This window comes from Saccostrea echinata, unplaced genomic scaffold (genome assembly GCF_033153115.1).
Source record: "Saccostrea echinata isolate AGI-Se365-2 ecotype Australia unplaced genomic scaffold, CSIRO_AGI_Sech_v1 ptg000025l, whole genome shotgun sequence".
NCBI lineage: Eukaryota > Metazoa > Mollusca > Bivalvia > Ostreida > Ostreidae > Saccostrea > Saccostrea echinata.
In genome coordinates, this window is record NW_026889774.1 from 28,032,131 (window position 1) to 28,053,374 (window position 21,244).

General features: G+C 33.1%; 2 protein-coding genes across 2 annotated transcripts in view; both read left to right on the top strand.

The window, feature by feature from the left end:
* LOC133192307 (U5 small nuclear ribonucleoprotein 200 kDa helicase-like) overlaps positions 1-21,244 on the top strand; it is a 131,327-nt gene that overhangs the window by 92,256 nt on the left and 17,827 nt on the right. The gene's annotated exons all lie outside the window — the stretch shown is intronic.
* LOC133192309 (docking protein 1-like) overlaps positions 20,825-21,244 on the top strand; it is a 93,149-nt gene continuing 92,729 nt past the window's right edge. The window contains exon 1 of the mRNA XM_061328325.1: positions 20,825-20,834. The gene's annotated coding sequence lies outside the window, so the exon portion shown is untranslated. The remainder of the gene's footprint in view (positions 20,835-21,244) is intronic.

The following is a 21,244-nucleotide window of genomic DNA, read 5'->3' on the forward strand; positions in this document are numbered from 1 at the left end:
ATGACTAGTTCCCAACAGCATTAATATTTCAGATAATATTGTCAATATGTTTTTAAATGAGGGATAGATAGACTATTATGATGTTTATTCAAACATGTAACATCAGATATTGATTGACAACTTGTCCAATAACTGAATACATAGGGAATATTATACAGCATTTTAAAAGACTGGTGTCATAAGCATACGTTTAGAAATTGAGAAGATTGTTTCCACTCACCAACAAATTTAGGATATAAAATACCAGTTTCAAATCTGTGGAATGTTTTAATAATGGAAATATACTTTTCTTTGTTGTATTGCTTTCTAAATGTCCTACATTACATCTGGAATAGAAGAAGAGAAGTTTTCATTTTTCCCCTGAAGTCTTTTGAAATAAATATGAGAGGTAGGAATTTATTTTATAACAATTGGAGATATTCTTTTTTTCTTATACCATAGGTAGGGTAATTCTGGCGCGCTACAAGAGTTCGTTTATTTGGGGGATAAAGAAAAATGCAAAAAAAGTACCCATATTTCTATAAAATTATACAAAGATATCATAAAGTGTATTTAAAAAAAAGGAAAATCCGTCAAAATAAAAAGTGCCAATATTTCAATTCCTTTATGGAGGGAATATTGTCTGGTTTCAGACTTAATGAAATACTCAAAGTATATTTGCTTAAATGTCTTTTATAATTTGATGTTATTGATTATAGAGATAACATTTTTCGTTCCATTTTAGGATTTTACAATATGAAATGGTAACCTGACTTTGAAATCTAGTAGCTAGGGACTATATTTTTGGCGAAATAGAGGCATATGAAAATATCTCCTTTTCTGCTTCTCAAAATTACCACAGATCAATGAATTTAATAGGAATTTTTTAATAATCAAAGACTTAAAGTAGTTTTTAAGCAACTGAAATAAATAATTATGGACTAAAGTTTAAAATTATTATTAAATAAATAGGATTTTCTAAAGAAATGGCAATCTTACAGCCTGTGACAGATAAGAATTCTTAGAGTAGATACAAGTAAAAATTCACTTAAAAATGTTTTTGTCTCTTATTAAACGGTGAAATCTTTTTGCTTTGGTATCATTTTGTACTATTATTTATATGACTACTTTACCATATGTAAAATTAGTGAAATTTGAAATATACAAAGCATATGAAAATAAGTCGCATGGATTCCCTAAAAATTCAAGAAAAATAGAGGAAATTCGGGTTACCCATTATCTATTTATTGAAAGCTATTTATGGCGTATCTGCTCTTAAAAAATGATATTACGAAATTGAGTGTAGATACACATGATATATGTTACATGTATGTACGTTCAAAATAAAATTGTGAACGATTCTTAACTCGGGTAACCTCATATTTGTGTAGTTGAATTGACTTTAAACTTTACTATTCAAATCTTTATTATTCTGTGGAGTCAGTAAATATGTCGGTTTTCTTTTAAATTTTAAATTTTCAATTTCAAATTTAAATCTTTGAAACGCAATTAATCTAAAGTGTAATTTACAGAAAAGTCCTATCTTTATATAAAGTAAACTAATGAAACAAATGGAAATATCTTTTTAATTTTGGTTATCTGAAATTATCAACAATGCGCTATATCTCGGTTTGATAGTCTAATCTGGTAGACCCTCTGTGGGATCATCTTTTTATATAAAAAGAAAAAAATTAAGTCTTTCAAAATTGAAATAAGCATCACATGATTGGCATCAAGAAGTTTTGATTCTTAATGTCAAGTTAAAGATAATGACCTTGACCTGACCTTGCCGATTTAATAAAACAGTTAAATTGAATCTAATTGATAGCATCACTTAGTGATATTGTCTTTTGTGAAAATTTCATTAATTTTTAGATATGATAAACTTGAGAAGAATCCTTTCTTAAGGAAATCAAATTCGCCAAATATTTTGAAGCCAAAACTACTGCATTTACAGTATTATACGAGGCGTGTTCCAAAAATAATGTCAGTTCATCCTCTTTGCGTGCAAATCGTGTAAATATCTTACTGAAACCACCCTTACACGTAGAATGATCAATGAACCGTAGGGGAAGAAATTCCATGTTCACAATTTCATTGACTTAGCTACACTGCACATTGCTAGCGAAATATATGGAGATAACGAACATTATTCAAGCCCAGAAGTCCATTAAACAATACAAAATAGGAGTAGAGCAAACACGGACCTCCAAAACATCAGAGGTGGGATCAGGTGCCATGGAGGAGTGAGCATCTCCCGCCGACCGTCACACCCGCCGTGTGCTCCTTGTCATGATCGGGAAACAACGGAATAATTCGTCGACAATTCAGTGTGTAAATAATGGCCTAACAATTAGTATGAAAAACGTCAGTCAGCATTTGACTCAATGATAAATTATATTTGCTGACAAGGTCATTGTATCGACCATAGAACTTACGAAATGATGACTTTAAACGAGGCTGCTGATATTCTTATTTCATCAACTTGTTTGTAAATTATTTACCTCGTTTTAGAAATTGAACATACATAGAGCATGCTCTTGCGTATCGAATCAACTGAGAGATATAAATGCCGTATGCAGGTGATGAAGGTATATTGCTGCATAAGTAAGGGAAGTTGACGATTGAAAAGTTAAAGTCATCACGTTTATCATAAAGCTTGGTTGTTAGATTACCATTAACGTCTTTTTCAAGTAAAATATCCAAATTTGAAACAGATGTGTCAGACTCTGTAGTATCTTTTATCTCGAGCTCACCGGGATATATTGTATCGACATAAGAATGGAAATAACCATTGTTAATTGACAATACGTCGTCGATATATCTAAATGTATTCATTACACTATGTTTAAAATGACTGGAAAAGAGCAAACAATGAACTTGAAATTAGGACCTACATAAAAGGTATGTCCTTACTTGGCATTGAACCCGTAGATATTCATCCGGTTGTCTGTGATATCTATGGGAATGGTCAAATGTCAAATAGGTCTGTTTGTAGGTGGGTTGCTAAATTTAAAACAGGTAACGAACGCTTCAAAGATGCTGCTAGCCAAGGTCGCCCTGCAACAGTTACAACCAATAATAAAATCGTAAAAATCCATCAAATCTTACAAAAAGACGCAAGATATACCGTGAGGCAATTGGCTCGGATGACAAACTTGTCGTTAGCACGTGTTCATAATACATGTATTTTGAAAAAAAATCTAAAGCTTAAAAAGATAAACGCTAGGTGGATACCTCATTTGTTTAGTGATGAACAAAAGAGAGTGGGTGTAGAAAATGCAAAGAAATTACTAAAATTATATCCAAAATATACCCAAAAGACATTTGATAATTTAGCTACTGGTGATGAGAACTGGGAATACTATTTTGAGCCAAAACGTATGAGTTCAAAACAGAATCTGGAAATCATAGATTACGAACCTTGAAGAAGGTTTATATGTTATTTTCTTTGAAAATAAAGGCCCTGTCATGCAAATTCCAGTGCCAAAGGGCAAAGCAGGCACAGGCCAGGTAACTTCTATAAAAATGTTTAAAAAAAAAAAAAAAAAAAAAAAAAAAAAAATATTACGAAAATCGTCGCCCCAAAACTGGTATAAGTATCTCTGACTTTTGCACGACAATGTGCCTACGCACAAAGCACGCATTGTGACCGAGTATTTAGAGGCGGAAAAAGTAACTGTCCTACCTCCCCCCACTCCCCGTTTTCTCCAGATTTAGCTCCATGCGACTTCTCTCTGTTCCCCATACTTAAATTCCACCTGTCTGGAAAAAGATACAAATCACGAAATGCCCTACAATTTATCAGTATATGATGGTTGTCCCTATTGAGAAGTATGAAAAATGTTTCCAGAATTAGATTGATCATCTAAACAAGAGGCCCAGGGGCCACATCGCTCACCTGGGCACTATGGCTACGAAAAAGCAGAAATCAGTTCAGTCTTGAAAGGTTGAAAAGTTTAAATATAAAAGTGGTTCGGGGGGGGGGGGGGGGGTTATGAATTGAACAAATTTGAATCTACATTATCTGAGGATGCTTCCATTTAAATATGACCAATCATGGCTTTGCTGTTCTTGAGAAGAAGATTTTTAAAGATTTTTCCTTTATATTCCTATGTAAAACTTTGATCGCCCATTGTGGCCCCACCCGACCCCCGGGGGTCATGAGTTGAACAAATTTGAATCTACACTATCTGAGGATGCTTCCATATAAATATGTCCAATCATGGCTTTGCTGTTCTTAAGAAGAAGATTTTTAAAGATTTTTCCTATATATTCCTCTGTAAAACTTTGATCGCCCATTGTGGCCCCACCCGACCCCCAGGGGTTATGAATTGAACAAATTTGAATCTACATTATCTGAGGATGCTTCCATATAAATATGACCAATCATGGCTTTGCTGTTCTTGAGAAGAAGATTTTTAAAGATTTTTTCCTATATATTCCTATGTAAAACTTTGATCGCCAATTGTGGCCCCACCCGACCCCCGGGGGTCATGAGTTGAACAAATTTGAATCTACACTATCTGAGGATGCTTCCATATAAATATGTCCAATCATGGCTTTGCTGTTCTTGAGAAGAAGATTTTTAAAGATTTTTCCTATATATTCCTATGTAAAACTTTGATCGCCCATTGTGGCCCCACCCGACCCCCGGGGGTCATGATTTGAACAAACTTGAATCTACACTATCTGAGGATGCTTCCATGTAAATATGACCAATCATGGCTTTGCTGTTCTTGAGAAGAAGATTTTTAAAGATTTTTCCTATACATTCCTATGTAAAACTTTGATCGCCCATTGTGGCCCCACCCGATCCCCCGGGGGTCATGATTTGAACAAACTTGAATCTACACTATCTGAGGATGCTTCCATATAAATATGTCCAATCATGGCTTTGCTGTTCTTGAGAAGAAGATTTTTAAAGATTTTTCCTATATATTCCTATGTAAAACTTTGATCGCCCATTGTGGCCCCACCCGACCCCCGGGGGTCATGATTTGAACAAACTTGAATCTACACTATCTGAGGATGCTTCCATGTAAATATGACCAATCATGGCTTTGCTGTTCTTGAGAAGAAGATTTTTAAAGATTTTTCCTATATATTCCTATGTAAAACTTTGATCGCCCATTGTGGCCCCACCCGATCCCCCGGGGGTCATGATTTGAACAAACTTGAATCTACACTATCTGAGGATGCTACCATATGATTATGACCAATCATGGCTTTGCTGTTCTTGAGAAGAAGATTTTTAAAGATTTTTCCTATATATTCCTATGTAAAACTTTGATCGCCCATTGTGGCCCCACCCGACCCCCGGGGGTCATGATTTGAACAAACTTGAATCTACACTATCTGAGGATGCTTCCATATAAATATGACCAATCATGGCTTTGCTGTTCTTGAGAAGAAGATTTTTAAAGATTTTTCCTATATATTCCTATGTAAAACTTTGATCGCCCATTGTGGCCCCACCCGACCCCCGGGGGTCATGATTTGAACAAACTTGAATCTACACTATCAACGGGTGATCAGAAAATCTCACTTTAGCTTTCAGCTCAGGTGAGTTAAAAAAAAGGTTTAACGGCTTGATCACCTGATCAGCTTGATAAGCCATGACGCAGGTGCACAGAAAAAAGAATTAAGGTGAGTACCAGTGAATATCGCTCACCGGTATCAATACTAAATAAACAAAAGTATATGGATTTTTTAAAGTTGAAATATCAAAAGGTCAATAAGATAAGATTTATTGATACCAATGTGGGGCCCCTCAGGGCATACAAGTAAAGAATAACACACAGAAGAAGAAATTCAAAATTGATAACAGCAACATTAAAAGCAACTATTAAAAGAAGAAGATGATGATTATAGCAGATAGAGATAACCTATAATAAATGCTTAAAAAACATATATAATTAGTATACGTACAAAGAATTTGTAATATGTATATTTGTACTAAAGTATTAATATTATTACTCTTATGCATTTATTTGGTTCTTTTTAGTATTATATTACTCTCCATTTCTTAATTTAAAAATATTGATTAAAAAATTACACAGCTCGATAAGCAACATATCATTCTCATTAGACATAATCCATAAAAAATTTTCAATATATACACATACTATACAATCACCAGGAACAATCCTAACATACCGTGAAGAAAAAAATCCGAAAACGGCATCAAATGTTCAAATGTCAAAAAACACAGGAGCACGGAAAGAGACGTCTACCCAGTTCTGTGTCACGTAACTTCTTTATTTAATCATATTTCATTACCCAAAGATTTTATTACCGGGTACCTGTTATTTCACTTGTAAGCATCCCCTGTAGACAAGTCCCACCCGCCGTGTACCCCTTGTCGTGATCAGTTAAACAGAAAAATCCATATACAATTTGTATGAAAGACATCAGTCAATATTCGACCTGACGACAGTTTGTATTTGTAAGAAATGTCATTGTGTCAACCATGGATTTTGAGAAATTTTTACTTTAAACAAGGTTATTGATATCCTTGTAATATAAACTTCTTTGTTAATAGCCTGCCTCGTTTTATAAATTCTTCATTCATAGAACATGCTCTTGCTGGGAGAAGAACTCCATGTGTAAGTAATTATGGTATAATGCAGCATAGAAATAAGATAGAGAAGTCGATATCTTTGTATCCTCAATTTCTTTGTCGATAGCCTGCCGCATTTTATATATCATTACGTTAATCATAAAAACTGTTTCAGACTCTCGTATTTGCTTGAATACATCTTTATTCTAAGGAATATTAATCTGAAAATTTTGATATCAATATACGTGTTAAAAATACTTTATTTGATTTTTTGAAAGATTAATGTAATTACATTTGCATTTTGTAGAGATTTGTTATATAACAATAGAATTCCAAAGATAAAGCTCAGCCTTTTGTTTAATGAACTCTTGAAAATCATATAATCAATTGTTATAGTTCATACATTTTAGGTATAAAGAAAATAGTTAATCCAAGGTTTTATACAAGAGTCTGTGTTTTATGGTATATATGATTCTCGGTAGGAAAACCGGCATTACATTTGCGACTCAGTAAATTACTATAATAATTAATGAGTATTGCGACTCATTAAATTGTTTTTTAACAGCCCTGCATAGTATAAAAGATCAATAATATTGTTAACAGTAGTTTATAATACCATCACCTGAAAAATTTATGATATATAGTAATAGGGGTGTCCGTCGACCGTCTGTTACACTTGTACCCATCTCATATCTGCGACTTCTTAATACCACTGAATAAGATTTTGTGAGACTTTCACAGCATATTTATTACAACAAGCCATTGTGACCTCCTTTTTTATCTCACGAGAATACATGGATTTTGCCAATTTTTTTTTTTATGATACCAATCTCTTATCCGTAACTCATATGTTACTGAATAAATTTTAATGTGATATTTGCAGAATCGTTATTACATAGTGCTACTGTGCACCTCTTATTTTACGTTTTGATCAGACAGAAATTTGGTGTTTACCATAGCAAAACATGAACTTACATTGTATATTCGATAATGGGGATACCCATTTTGTTAACGCAACTCCTCCTAAACCCTTGAATAAAATTCATTCGAACTTTCACAAAATCTTATTTGCATACCATCAAGAATTCACTTTCCCATTGTACTCTTTTAGGAGCGGGGTATCATTTTCTTTTGTCGTTGTTCACAGTATCTCTAGTTTAGGTCTAGTTTTATGAACAGTGAATACTACTAAAATATCTTCCTAAATGATATGAGTTTCATTTCTTAATCATGTTTATAAAACCCAGTGTTTTAACTGTATAAAAATTCGTTTATCAACTTTAAATTTTTTTGTAAAAATTTTTTATCAGTAATTTCGACATAAAGATGCCTAAAGTAGCAAAGGTACGTTTCAAGTTGAAAAGAAGAACTGGACAGTCGAAGGATGCTGACACTGATCACTGCCGCAAAAATGGTTTATCTCGTAAGGAGACACTCTATTCAGTAGCGAGTATGTTTCATGGATTTTATCAATATCTTATTATTATTATCTGTCTGATAAGATCAAAATCTTTTTTACTCAATGATTATAATTAATTTAAATGTTTTGAGTTAACTTTTATAAGGACACATTTTTTATCATAGAGAAAGACATGTTAAAAAACGGGGGAATGATAGAGTGTCCTATAGAGATGTTTCCACATCTCATGTATGCCTCTGACTTGACAAGAGACTTGATGGATCGAGCCGCCTGTATCTCAGATTCCGAGAGGAATCCCTGTTTCCTTAAAAAGACGATTAGAAATATTAGTATTAAGGTTATTTATAGTAATCGTTTGCTGTCAGCGTCAGTGCCTAAAACGCAAGGTAAGCTTGCACGTAAATTGCGTATATATTGAACAATAACAATATTGACAATAAAATAGTAATACACATAATAGCCTGTTGCATAAAAGTACATAATATACCCAATTAAAAAAGCATGCAACTAGGCTAAAGTCCTACTAAAAATAAAGGTTGCATAGAATATTATGCATTTGCTGAATAAATTATGTACAGCATGGAAATATTTGTGTGTAACTGAAAAATTTGGAATAGTACATTGAAAGGACTAGAAAATACAATATCATTACATGTGACCAAATATGTTATGGGGCGTTACATCGCCACCTTAACAAGATAGGCAATATGCTGAGCAAATGGTAACACAAATATTGGCTAACTTGTATAACGCCCCATCACAATTCCCATCTTAGCACATTCGAACAATGAAGGTAACCATCGCACCCGCGCCAAGTTGGTAAATAAAGAGCAGCCTGTAAAAAAATTCTCGTTACCTGGATAAAGTGATAGTAGATGTCCTAAGGAACGTTTCAACGTGTCCTAATGTTATTTCCTGTGGAATCATGTGTAATTTTCGTCGAAAAGGTTATCAGACTGAATCGTGCTGTTTACAAACAGGGAAATGCAAAACTATGCATATTCCAGTCTATATTGGTATTATGTAAATTCCTGAGCTAAAAATAGTGATATTTATAGAACACATGGCAACATACGTAAACCGCTAATTACCATAAATAATATATATATATATATATATATATATATATATATATATATATGGCAAATTTCATAGTGTTTTATGTTCAAATATGCAAAGTTTTCTTTATTGTATCGCCTACGGCGCATGGATGTTGCATCTCAATTTAAAAAAAGTTCCACAGCCCCATACTTGTGTTGTCAAGTTGGACAATAACTCGCTTATTTTCCGATCGAGTAACCAGTTACTAGGATAGTTTTTCTTTAGACCTAAAGTTCTTGTTCTAGGTATACTATATAGTTACATATACTCAGTACTCTTCTTTTATCATTTAAAGTCTGTAGAAGCGTTCTATTTTAATCAGCATAAAACTTAATAATGTTCTCCGGTGCAGCGTAACGTCATCAAACGTTGCCATTTTTCGTATGTTGTGTTTACCACATCCCGTTTAAAATGCTCTGGAACCCGCCGAAAATTAGACCAATGCCCTGAAATTATCAAAATGACGACATAGTAGATAGTGAACTGAAATATGATTATTTGTATCCAAACCTGATCTATTTAGGTACTTTTATTTCGAAATTATACCGCGTTTTCCTTGACGAAACCCTGACTTTTTTTTTTATTTCGGTCGTGCGCCGTAGAACCATACCGGACCTGTACATATTTAAGTACAATAAAATCCTTATCCATGGCCGTAGGAACCGGGGGGGGGGGGGGGCGTGATCACCCCAATAATTTTGCCGATAAATAGATTACTATAGAAAGCATAGCTACTATATGCTTGTGCCCCCTTAATAAAAACGTCTGATGACCTTTTTTTTTTTTTGCTTGTCAAGGAATTTTTGATAGTCGATAGTGCCCCCCCCCCAACTGAAAATGTACGGCTGTGCCCCCCCCCCCCCAACTGAAATTGCTTCCTACGGGCCTGTTATCTGTGTTGAAATTTTATCAAAAAAATTCAGATATACTTAGTGCATGCATTATTGTTTTTGTTCCAATTAAAAGCGCGTTATTCACTATTCTACCGGACAAGCCTCGTATATATAAACAAAATGAAATTTTTATTAAACTATTGCAGCTCAAAATAATCCAGAATTGTGGCCTTGTTGTCCAGTCATCTGTGTCAAGAGTGAAGAGCACCTGAAAATAAAGAATGGGGTAATCGTTTTACTTTTTACAAAAAATATTCAGTTTATACTAGGTATGGCAAAAGGATAATATTTTGTAAGCGGTTAATCGTAATTTTTTGCGACCCGAGTAATCAGATTCTGTTAATCGTATTTTTTTCGAACCGAGTAACCGGTTAGTCGAAGACAACAGTTGTTTGTTATTTTCTTATGAATTATTTGTAATAAATGCTAAACTATGATAATCAGAATTCTTCACTTTTTAATCAAAGTAGATAAAGATATCAACGTGAACGCTTATTATCTATCAGAGGCCAACCATATTTTCACCGACATTTTCATTGCCTTCGCGCTTAATTCTCCACTTTACATGTAGATTTAATGTAATTTTTACAAAAAAAAAAAAAAACATGTTTTCATCGGTCACTGTTTAAGACAGAAGACTTTGCCACTTAACCCCCCCCCCCCCCAAAAAAAAACAAAAAAACAAAATTGCTCTGACCGCACATAGTTTTCGAGAATCGCGCACAATTGAAGACTATTTGAAATTGCGCTAATATTACGCCATCAATGAAGAATGGCCTGCTACATACATTGTACCTATTCTCCCACGACTATGTTATCTGATCATTGTATGTAAATCAAAAAGGAAAGATATATAATTATTGTTTGGTCGTAGGTCTGTGTAGTCTTAGTTGTAATTTTATCGTCCCGCGCTCTCTTAAAATATCGCCAAGATGTCGATGGTGGTGGTGTCATTTCGCGGAATAATTCATAAAGATTAACAGTGATTTGAGAACAATTACAGTGTATAAAATTCCTGAGTAGAAAATTACTTGTTTTTAACGCGGATTTTTTTTTTTTTTTTTTTTTTTTTTTACATTAGATAGTTTTTTATGGATATAATTTTAACAGTAAACGGGGACTTGTTTTGACGGCGGCGTGTCTTGCGAATTAATCAATTGGTCGATTACAGCATTTCAGATGTAAACATGCTTCCTAAATTTTTTTTTCATTTTAATGAAAAATGTTATCTTAAAAGTACATTCATTTTAAAAATCATCGATTAACCGGTTACGAAAATTGTAACCTGTTACGGTCTTTCCAAACGATCAGTTGGGTAACCGGTTAATCCTTTCCATCCCTAGTTTATACAACTTTTGCCAAATGCAGATAGAAATTTATTTTGACATCTTGAGATTAATTCTAGATTCTTTTTATGGATGAAACACAATTCAACGAAGCGAAAAGGATGCTTGAGCAATGCCTTCTCAATTTCTCCGCAACAAAAGCTGTTATAATCCAGGATGAGCTCAAAGGCGTCCATGAAGCCCTAACAGAACTACTAGAGATGCCTATTTGGAATTTCCTTATCAAATTCAAATTAAAAATTCCACAAATGGATGCTAAATGCCTACCTGGTACATTTTGCATGGAACTAGACATACTGCTGAATACAGTTAAGCACCCATCTTCCTCCGACGAAAAAGCAGTGAGCAGTGCGACAAGCAAGAGCATGAAAAAAATCCCCGAAGCCCTTACTGACTATCTGCACAGGTACATCCATACTAGTATTTCAGAATCCAAAGTAAGCATATAATTTATCATCAACGAGTACTGCATTTTTCTTTGTTAATACTTGCAATTTTGAGGATTTTTTTATATATAAAAACAAATGTTAAAAAAGTATTCTTATCATCCTCATATATCTTATTTACAGAAAGCGCGAGGTCGGGGAATTTTTCATTTGGAAAGGTGAAGAATTTTGGGTGTTTGTAAAGCACAAAGGAAAAGAAAAATATCTTGAAGAAAATCTAAAAAGAATGTATTCTGACTTTTTCATCAGATACCAGCTGAATGTCATTGTGGGCGAAGTACAATTACATCCTCACCTGCGACAAGGGGATAGAATAGTTGGCGAAGGTTATGGAACCCTGGGAGGCTTTGTTAAGGAAAAGTCCGGTGAGAGCACACTGTACAAACGAGAACCAAAAGCAACTACTGGGGAGGGGCCCGGGAACGATAAAGAGGCAAATATTTATGCTTTAACGTGTGGTCATGTATGCAAAAAAGATAAGTATATCTATGCAGCTCTTGAGAACTTGGCGCAAATGAAAATTGGAAAATGTGTCTTTTCAACTGATCTACAAGGAACGGAAGAAATATCCATTTTTACTGACTTGGCTTTAGTTCAAGTTGAAGACGATATGAGAGACAAATGTAAACTTTCTTTGTTAAACCATGATTATCGCGAATCGAAAGTTTGTATTTACAAAGAGGACTTAGAAAGCATTGTTGGAAAAGTTTTTGTCTATAAAATTGGAGCATCTACAGGACTGCGAAAAGGTGTCATCGTATCGCCTGAGTATCATAAAAAGACAACTGGGGGCAGGGCAGAAATGTTTTTAGTTTCCAGTATTAATTGCCCATTTTCTGAGGAGGGTGACAGTGGGTCTTTGGTTTTCATGAATGAAAACAGTTCTGATCTTGATACTATCAAAGTTATAGGAATGTTATGGGGAGGGGGTTTACCGGACCGGGATGTCGAAGGAGCGCCCTCCATGGAGAAAAAAAGCTTTTGCTTTAAAATTAATGATGCTTTTCGTGTGTTGCAGGAAAACGGTTTCGAAGTTTGCTTTGAAAACCAACTGTACTAAATTGCAAAACATCTATAACTGTATCCATATACAGGGTAATTGAAAAAAAAAAGTTAAATTTAGTGTTATTTTTATGCATCAATGACAGCAATGTTTAACTGTCACCTGTTTTTATTTATTCGAAAACACTGTTAGTATTTTCAGGACTCTACTACATAATTTTCTCTTGTGGAGTTACATGAATATGCAGTTATTGAAATCGACTGGTCATTTCATAAGAACGCAGAAGATACTTTTTGAATACTATTTAACGATTTTTTTTAAACTTTGTTAGTTAAATTGGTGTGTAAATCATACAGACTTGTTACGTGTACAGGCATGTTTCATGAAGAGTGCTAACGTTTCATGAAAAAATATGTCTTTATGACAAGTCCGTGTGATTTCTACACCATTAACATTCACAAAGCTAAAACATTTCTACACCATTAACATTCACAAAGCTAAAACATTTCTTCACCATTAACATTCACAAAGCTAAAACATTTCTTATATTTACATTTTACGAGTAAAAGCCAACAAAAATCACTTGAGATTTTAATTTTTCTCTGCCCCATATCGTTTTATTTTCATTACCATCTCGGATTTCTCATTGTGACGTCACCCTAGTGTGAGTTTCTACATTTATATTTCTGCGCGTGACTAAACACGAAAATCTCCATTCAATTAATTTCATGGCTGTTTAAAAAAACAACAACACTTAATTATTTTATGATATTGAAAGCTTGTGAGTCGCAGATTATTTTTTAGTTTTGTGAGTTATTTGTGTGCAAATGACACAGACGTCACTTAGTCATATTTAATGAAGCACGCTAACACTTTATGAAAAATATGTGTGATTTGTACACCAATAAACATCACAAAAAAATTATTTCTTACATTCATGCATATTAAAATTTTTTGTCACCATGTAAAATGTAGGGGATGGACTTTAGAATATTACCTATTATTCACAGGCTCGTGGATTTTATTACAGTGATGTAAAGTAGCATCCATTTGTAAATTTTATTAAGAATTATTTATTGTTTATGTCCATTAACTATCTTTTCGTTTACTTAGATTATGGATGCAATACACATTGCACTTCGACGTTGTTATGTAAACAAATGTTGTTATTGTTTTACTAGACGGTCTAGTGAGATATTGTTGAACAGACAGTAAGGGACAGTGATACTAAAATGTTATATGTCAGTTTTTCATCATTATCTACCATATTACGACTGTAATTTACTTACTTATTTTTGCATTATCACACGTGTTGTAAATTGGGCGCCTGCCATCTTTCTTACTAAGAATATAGTCACGTGACATAAACATTATCGTTTTACAACTGTTAAGATCAAAATAACACTGTATGTGTAATCAGGTACATATAATTGATACTTGAATGTTACTTTATTGCAGAATTGTGATTTAATAATGTTTTATTTGATGAAATGCTTTGGAATGTGTAGCGTAAGACTGATGTGTATGTATTATTGTTCTGTATCATAACGCCGTGGATTGTGTGTGTCCGTTTTATTACAGATTGATTGTTGAGTTTATCTTAGGCTAAAATAAAATTATTGTTTGTTACGAATTGCCTCCCGCCTCATTGAAATGACCCCTCCTGGAAAAAAATTATTGACCAAAAATAAGAAGATTTTTTTTTATTCAATCAATTCTTGGCCTATTATCACATGTGCCACCCAATCACTTAAAGTAAGTGTCGGATCTAAGCAAAACTGGGTTTCTTGTTGGTGGGAGATACCCTTTACAAAAGGCATATAAAATAAGGAAAATAATGTGTTCACTGTTTATTGAGATTTTTATCATAAATTTTTAATTTAAATTCAATTTTGAATAAAAAAAATAATTTCCCTCCCTCCTGGGTCTGAAACCTCCCAGGCGGCAATTCCAAACAAACAATTTTTTAAGGATGGCCTTATTATGCATATCAATTAGAATTTATTGCTTTTACTTTACATGTGGAAAGGACATTTTTCGCAATATTATTTTCTGTGTTCTGATGGGCTCCAGAAAGGACAATTTATTCATTGGTTTATTTTGATCACGTGACCATTTTAGAAGGTTATATATATGAGGAGCTAACGTCAGTTTCATTATCATATCACGTCATCAACATCGCTGACAGTAATATTCAGTACAATTTGATAGCGACTTAGGTATTATAAAACAATGTAAACTTAAGTACAAAGTAGATTATAATTTCTCCTCCGCACGGACACCGCAATCCACTTTATTTTGATACGTTGACGGTGCGACCGTTAGGGCGAGCGCAGATACTTATCCAGTTTTAGGTTTGATCGGGCTCGATCGTCAAACTGCACGTGACATTTGGTGCCTCTAGAATCTGACGTCACATGACGTCGAATTTAAGTTGCATTACAAAACCGAAGCCTGAACATTATTGTATTTACTATTTATCTGCCATATATCCATTAAATCAAGGCGAGTTTATTTATTTTTTGTTAAACTTTTGTTGTTATTCTCGCGAGAGCGTAGCTTAAGCAAGCGATGCATTGTGGGTCCAGAAGTTACTGCGGGAAAAAATTCGTTTGGATCAATGTGTAAGTCCAAATTTTCTCTTCGCCCAGGCGTTGTCGTAAGATCTCGCTGCGCTCGCTATTAGGCCAGAGATGTCAAATTCATTATAACTTTTAAGAGTCATTCTCTGTAATGACTTGAACTTTTATATAGGAGCTGTGGCACGCATAGTCTCAGAATTTCTCCAAACTCTCTATGATAAAAGTCTTTGATACCGTAAACTCAAATCAGGCAAAAATTGGTTGCTACGTGTCATGGTTACCATAGCAACATTTCCTAAAGTTTGAAAAATGGCATTTTTCAACATATTCAGAGTCCCACAGTTAACGTTTGCAGCAAAGCAAACAAGTGGCAATGACTGTTTCTGAAAGTTGAAGGCCTGGTGTCTTAAATGCATAATAAACATGTTTGGTAAATCATCTATAACATACGTTACTATGGAAACAAAGTATTCAAAAGTAATACTTTTGTTCATTTAATTTTATAAAGTCATACACTTAAGAATAAAAACAATTATAGGTTGAAATGCAAGCAATCAATAGAGAAGAGATCCTTGTAACATATACCAAGGACAAAATTTGATATTTCTTATAGGTTGGCAATGGTTGCCATGGTTTTAATACCACGAAGGGATTTTAAATTTACTCTCTTAGTGTTTTAATCTTATTCTACCTTTTTAAAAAGCATATTTCTATATAACTGATGATCAATTTTTAGAGGCATTAGTGTGCCCTAATTTTCACATTTCAAAAAATTCAATTTCAATTCTTTAAATAGTGCGTTGCTATGGAAATAAGGCGAAAAAACATGCATAAAAATCTGAAAAATACTTTGTTTCCTTGGATATGTACCGTTGTATGTAGATTCCCAAAACTTTAATGATTGATATATGTGAACAACTAACCTGACTTTCAATTTTGACTATCACCCAATCTCTAACTGGATGCAATAAGCTAGCACATAGGGTCTAATATTGACAAACAATTAACAAAATCGAACATTTTCTCTTCTTGGTAACCATAGCAACAGTGTTGTATTTTTCAATAACCTTTATCAATATATGATATTCAACTTTAGTTCTACGAGATAAGTACTATTCAAGGTGATCCAAATAATATTTTTCTTGATTAAAAGGTTAGTAAATACCCAAAGCAGCAAAAAAATATCACTTTAAACAACTAGTACGTTGTTTCCATGGTTACACTGCAAAGTAAAAATTAATCTCAATTTTTCTTATGTTGTCGGTGTTGCAAGGTCCTAAGGATGCATATGTGCCAGTCATGAATTTTATTGTTTTTCCTCACGATAGTAGCATTAACCCAATCATAGCAACAGATTTTGCATGGTGACACTGTGTTACCATGGCAACCATGAAAGCTATTTTTAGAATAATATTGCCAATACCTAATTACATGAGATCAAATATTTTTCATTGTTTTTCTTATGTTGTTGATTCAGTTTGATCATGTAACATCTATCATTTGTGACTAGAGAGCGTTTTTCAGCATTTTTCAGCATCTAAAATGTATTCCAAATGTACCCATGGTTACCACTTACTTAGAGATTAATTCTAAATAGTTTCTTTATAGCATAAGTTGCAACAAGGTGTCATGTTTTTGGGAGAATGGTTTGTTTGTTTTTCTTAGTCTTTATTAAGACTTAATAAAGATTTAAAGTAGCTGAAAATCTCAATTTTTTCAACTTTTCTGGCTGTTACCATGGCAACCAAGACACATAGCAACGAAATTTTATTTGATATATGTTTCTTGTGTCAAGTTGTAATAATGGGCAAAGTTTCATAAAAATCGGTGACCATGCGTGGCAAAGAAGTTTAAGTGGTTACAGAGAATCGCTGTTAATTATTATACTTAGAGATGGGCGTTGTCTATAGGACATAAACTCATAGATGAACATGACTGTTTTATTGTATATATTTCATTGAAATCTTTATTAAATGAAATATTTGAAACGAAAAATGGAACTTGGTTATGATTTACAAAGATCTGAAGTACAATATGAAAAGTATCGAATAAACACAAGGGACTGGTGGAGGATACCCCCCCCCCCCCCACTTATGTAATTGACAGATGAGTAGTTCTGATGAAAATTAATTCATTGAAGTTACACGGAATGGAACTCAGTAAGCTGACTGGCATTGGACAGGGTGCCAAGGAAGCTTACTCTCTCTCTCTCTATATATATATATATTATAGCTAATAAATAGTCTATAATGAAAAACTACTAAAAGTCAAGAGAATTTTAGCGTATACTATCTTGGCGTTTTATTGAACGCTGAGTTTGTATTACGTAAATGAGTATACCCGAAATATTCCGAATACGAGCGTTCAATATCGAACGCCCCGTTGTAAACAGAAATGTCGTCTGGTCAGAGAGGTAGCGGCGGCTAGGTAAGTTGTGTTTATTTTCACACAAAATGGAAATTATTTATTAATAATTTAGTATGTATTAGCCTCAGTAAAACCCCAATAAGCAAATTACAACGCTTGGTAGGGTCATTGGAATCACTTACAGGACAGACGTTACATTAAATACTGATAGTAAAATATTCTTAATAATTTGAATTATTTAATTGAAATAATTAAAATAAATCAATGGGAGATGTTTTAGCTATATAATAAAGGAGTTATTGAACTTATATTGGTGAATATTGGCACTTGTTGGCTGAATATTGGCACTTGTTGGCTTGTTGGCTGTACAAATGCACTCGCAAGCGAACTCGTGCCAATATTCACCAATATAAGTCTAATAACCCTATAATATACACATGTATATCATAGGCGCTTGGGTCAAGGATAAGGTATATTTTCTAATAATGTATTGTAGAGGAAATTCGAACTATATTTGTAACATTTTTTTTAAGCGCACAGTGGTAATTTTTAGTTTTTTGTAAATCTTTCTGCTTGATATACACTAGACTGTCACAGAAATGTGATATTATGCAGGTTTTAAGAATGACATATCCCAACTGTATACTAATTTTACAACAGTAAAAATATCAGCAAATATCAGACATTCTCAGTACCAACAGTATAATATCAGTAAATATCAGAAATTATCAGTAAAAAGTGCCACTATCAGTAATTTTTCAGGCCAGTAGTGTCATTAAATGTCTCCAACACATATATGAATTTACCTCCATATGTAAATGAGTTTATTTGAGTAACACCAATATCATCCAAGTCCAAAATCTCTCCACCATAGATTCCAGTAAGTCATCATTGATTTCACCTCTTATGAACCTCACTGATTGTTCACAGTTTGTCTTATGAACCTCCAATATATTGTTGTTTTGCTTCATTTTCATGATCCTGGCCCCACTTCACAGCAGGAGGTTATGAACTGTATCTGTAAGAATACGTACATGTATTTGCATATAAAATTAAAGTTTATGTGAAAATTTTTCACTGAAAAATACAAAAAAAGAAAAAAAGAAAAAAAAAAAAGAAAAGAAAAAAGACAACAAAGGGATTTTATTCACAGCATTAATCACTTACTCAATTACAATTATTATTAGGTGTGTTCCACAACATTAATTCACATAATAATGAAATGCTGTAATGACTTTTTTACAACGATAGCAGTTCATTTTCCAAGAACGTCTTGAGAAATTAAGGAGAAATGGGTGTTTCAGAATTATAATGAATAACTCACTTGTGGAGACTTGATCCTTCAATAATATCATTTATCAAACTATTTGTACTACTTCCAGCCCTAAGAACTTGTCCAAAGATGGAACTTGTTATTCTGCCTTTGTGTAAATCAATCCACATTGGACAAAGTCTTTGACCTCTAGTTGAGAACTCTATGAACTGCACCAAGTCATTTTCTATGGTGAGGGGAGGTACTGAAAACATTGACAAAAATATAAGTTGTTGCAATTTATATATAAAGTAACTATATTAGTCTTAAATAGGTATTAAGTGCTCTAAGGGTTTCTATAATATATGTCTAGGTTACTTCACAACCTTTAAATATTTGACAGGGAAAAATTATGTGAAAATATGTGAACTAGTAAATAAGTAAATATAATTTCCCTTTTTGAACACTAGTTTTTCCATTTCTAGCGTACGAGGATCAACTTCAGTACTTATTGTAACTTCCTCAGCTACATCTGGGACATCATCTGGTATAATCCAGAGGTATGTTAATCCTAAAAAATAATGAACTTTATAATGTCAAATGTGAAATTTCATTTCTTTTAATTTTTCCTTTTTTGTAAACATAGAGTAATTGGCTAAATTAATGTACATAATAAAAATACAATCAAAATTTCATGAATGCACTAATGATAATTAATAAAATAAAAATGTGAAGTTCCATAAGGTGCAAAATTTTACATTATGATTGTTAAAAAAATATGGTAAATATTGCCAAGTAAAGATATATATATATATATATATATATATATATATATATATATATATATATATATATATATATATATATATATATATATATATATATATATATATATATATATATATATATATATATATATATATATATATATATATATATATATATATATATATATATATATATATATATATATATATATATATATATATATATATATATATATACCAGTGTTGGGAAAGACTTTTTTGAGCTCTTTAAGTTGGTTCAGAGTATATTTCATATCCAGGCATCTATCTTAAGGATGCCACGGATCAAAGTCGATTGAGGTTACCCTTTCTGGTTCGGATTCCAGCTGAGGTCTGGCAAAGGACAGTTCACTTATAAGCTTGGGACTTTGATTAAGGTTTCTGAGAACAACCCATTGGCATAGTTGTGAAGTACAACTCTCGTCACTACTAGGACACTTTAAGCGATGCTTACCATTTAATGCAAACAACAATCCTCCAATGTGGCTGCAAGACTGAACTAACCTATATATGGCAAAAGAGATGACTCTTATAAATCAATTTCCACATTCAAGTAACCAAGTACTTAATGTATGTGTGATGATTAGGCAGAATCATAATTATATATCTTTTGCAGATAATGATCTGTTTAAAGTAGTGTTGATGCACTAAGGTGAACAGATGGTACCAGTTAAATTCATATTGACTTTAACATCTTAAATTCACAGATATAAAACATTAAAAGGACAAAAAGTTTGAGGTTTGTTGAAAATTTCATACCCTATGGGACACTGACAATAAGCATATTGCACAGAAGTTTCTTTGCTGTTTACAGTTAGGCACAAGTACACAGTGTATTTGTCCTTCATCGATGCAAGACATGAAGCCTTTATGTACACAATTTCACCATTTATCTGTAAATATCTTGATTTAAGTTATGTATATAAAATTCGGGAAGAATTCTATATCTAAAATATCTGAGAAATGGTTTTACAGATGATTAAAAGAAAAAGTCATGTTTGATTGTTTGCTACTGTTAAAAATTGATTATCAAAAAAAAAAAATATGGAAGCATTATCTAATATTACAGGAAATTACTATTGTGTACCTGTGAGATTTGTATATCCTGCACATCTCCAGCTTCAAAGTGTCGGACAGCTCTGTCCATTCCTTTGAAGTTTTGGACACATCTGTCGGCACATGATGCACGGGCTCTAGTAACCATAAAATTGTAAATGGATGCAAAACTTGGACTGGGAAGCTGATAATATGGTACAGTGGTATAGCTGGTTTTATTAAATGGGGGCAGGATACTATTACAAACTTGCACCTGATCATCTAATTTGGGTAACATGCCCGTAAGATTACACTGTTGGTCAACTACTGGGGTAATATGCTGGGCTGGAACACCGCTTGTAAACAGAAAATCCACCAACTCTTCTTTCTTTTTTCCTTTAAAGTCAAAACCAATGTCTTTGTACATTTTCTGTAGCGTTGATTTGTTTATC